The sequence below is a fragment of the Anomaloglossus baeobatrachus genome, unplaced genomic scaffold (assembly GCF_048569485.1).
Source record: "Anomaloglossus baeobatrachus isolate aAnoBae1 unplaced genomic scaffold, aAnoBae1.hap1 Scaffold_2363, whole genome shotgun sequence".
In the NCBI taxonomy this organism is placed as follows: Eukaryota; Metazoa; Chordata; class Amphibia; order Anura; family Aromobatidae; genus Anomaloglossus; species Anomaloglossus baeobatrachus.
In genome coordinates this window covers 51,259-53,856 of record NW_027442030.1, presented here as the reverse complement: position 1 = coordinate 53,856, position 2,598 = coordinate 51,259, and the positions used below count along the sequence as shown (strand labels likewise).

The following is a 2,598-nucleotide window of genomic DNA, read 5'->3' as shown; positions in this document are numbered from 1 at the left end:
GAAATCTTCAAGGACTTCTGCAGCTTTTACCGATGCAGGAAGATGCGCACTACACCCTACCATGCTCAAACCAATGGTTATCAACCTGCTCAGGACTTTACCCCATATTCCAGATGTGGCCTTACAAGTGATTTATAGAGGGGTAACAATACGTTGGGATCACCGGATCTAATCTCCCTTTTTATACACCCTAAAATCTTGTTTGCTTTAGAATAAACAATAACATCATAAAGGTATAGCAGTACCGTTTCAAAGTTTCGGTGTCCCAAGCAGCATTCCATCAGCCTCTGGAAGGTTCCTGGCAAATTGCACAGCTCGAAGGGCATGCTTTTGAACTCGCAGAGACCCATCGGGGTGGCAAAGGCGGTCTTCTCCCGGTCTGCCTCAGCAACGGACACTTGCCAATAGCGACTAGTGAGATCAAGGGTAGAAAAATAATTTGCAGTTCTCAATGCAGCTAGCTATTCCTCAATACAGGGGAGTGGTGCTGTCCTTCTTCTTTAACAGGACCAACGGAGCTGCCCAGAGGCTACAACTGTCACGGATAACCCCAGCCTCCTTCATGTTGCTCAACATGTCCTTGGTACACTGGTAATGTGCAGGTAGTTTTGGCTTATATCTCTCTTTGATGGGTGGGTGTGCACTTGTGGGGATGTAGTGTTTGACCCCTTTTATTCTTCAAAAGTCTAGCGGATGTTTGCTGAAGACTTGCTCGTATTCTTGCACTAGCCTGTAGACCCCCTTCTTGTGATGTGAAGGTGTGGAGTCAGTGCCTACGTGTAATTCCTTACACCACTCCTATGGCTGACTTGGTGAGCTGTCACTGAATGGGTGGGCTGAAGCAATGGTGGATGCTGCTGTTTGGATAGCATGTGTATCTACTGAGAACAGCTTATCAATGGTGGCAAATCGGAGCAGCTTAATTTCTTGCTCTCCGCAGTTCAACACTCTCATGGGCACTCTTCCCTTCCATATTAATGAATAAAACTATGATGTAAATAGCATATAGATACCCCACAAATGCAGATAAAAGTAGGTTATGGGAAAAGGGGGAAGAGAGAAACAGGAAAATAGTGGAATAAAGTATACCTTCCAGGTGGGAGAGGAAATGGCAGCACAGCCAGTGGAGGTGAAGCAAGGGGAGCCTGCAACTAAAGAGTTGAGAGCGTTATCACATGGTGACTGAGCCTGATTGTAACGGGAGCATAGAGGTGCCGATCCTGTCTTACCTGCGTTGGTGTAGAAGTGGGTGTCCTGTGGTGGAGTCAGCTATGTGCAGTGGTGGCCGTGGGTTCTTTTATGTGCGACCGTAGTAATAGCTGCGCCCACTTCCTGTATGGGAGTGGAATGCAGTGAGGGTAATGGAACGCACGCCTGCGCATTTGTGTTTAACGTCGCGCATGTGCAGAACGGAGAAAAGGCTGCGCTCACTTCCTAATGAAAGGGAGTGAGACGCATCTGGGAAGGGAAGGGAAAAGATTAGGGTTTGGGGATGATGAAAGGGCTTTCTACGGACAAGGATGGCAAAGGGTGGCAGTGACGGAAAGTCAGGCAGCCTGTCCTGTCCTGTCCTGTCCGTCCGTCTTTTTGTATCATGAATTGGAAAGACTGCAAGGGGGAGGGGAGGTGCTTGTGTCCAAAAGGAGGAGTTATTCAGATTCATTGCAGTGGGCGGCGGCTGCAAAAAGCACCATTCTTCTTGTTTTTGCTCTGCAAAACAGCCTTTTCAAGGGTTGGCTTGGGTGACAAAATGTCTTCTGTAGGCGTGGGTTTGTCTCCCTCTCCCTAAGATGTGTCCGGTATAGGCCAGGGTGCCACTCAAGGCCGTAACCAATTCGGGTTATAGCTTCTCGGCCTTTTGGCTAAGATCAAGTGTAGTTTCGGAGGACGCTACCTTGGTCGGTACTGGAAGGTGCCTGGGATTGCACGTCTGCCGGCCTTGAGGAAGTGTGTGCGCCTTCTGGTGACACATAGCCCTCTTGTGCCTGGACGGTTCCCAGGCAACGGGAGGCGATCACCTTTGTTATTTTGAAGTCCTACTGATAAACAGAAAAAAAAAAAATTAAATCTGTTCTTATCAGTTTAATATCTGATACGTCCCCTCTCTGGGGACCATATATTAAATGGATTTTTAGAACAAGGAGATGGAAAAAATCTTGCTCTGTCCACTCCACGCATTGACCTGGTATTGCAGTACCTCCAGGACCGGTGCACCCCTTCTTAACCCAGTTTCCAAAAGCAGAACTCAATTCACCTGATTCAAATGAGCCCCATTAGTGAATTGAAAGAAAGCAAAAACTTTATATGCACCTCAATTTGGCCAATTCACTTTTCACACTTTCACCCTTTTTTTTATCTTTCACACCTTTTACTTGCTTTATTGATGCAAAAAGCTGTGCCAAATAGCAAACTCATCTCCACTCAACTTGACCAACTCTGCTATGTCCCGTGCAGTATCTTATTCTCAGTCTTATCTAGATCATTTGCAATTGAATAGAATAGATCCCTTTTGGCTGCTTATGACTGTGTAAAATATGTAGTTTTACTGGGCTGGGATGAGAGAATCCATTGAAGCATGGTGTAGGGATTGTGGTTCCT

General features: G+C 46.7%; 1 pseudogene; it reads left to right on the top strand.

The window, feature by feature from the left end:
- Nucleotides 1-2,013: 2,013 nt before the first annotated feature.
- LOC142261660 (U2 spliceosomal RNA) lies at nt 2,014-2,219 on the top strand (annotated as a pseudogene).
- The last annotated feature ends 379 nt before the right edge of the window (nt 2,220-2,598 follow it).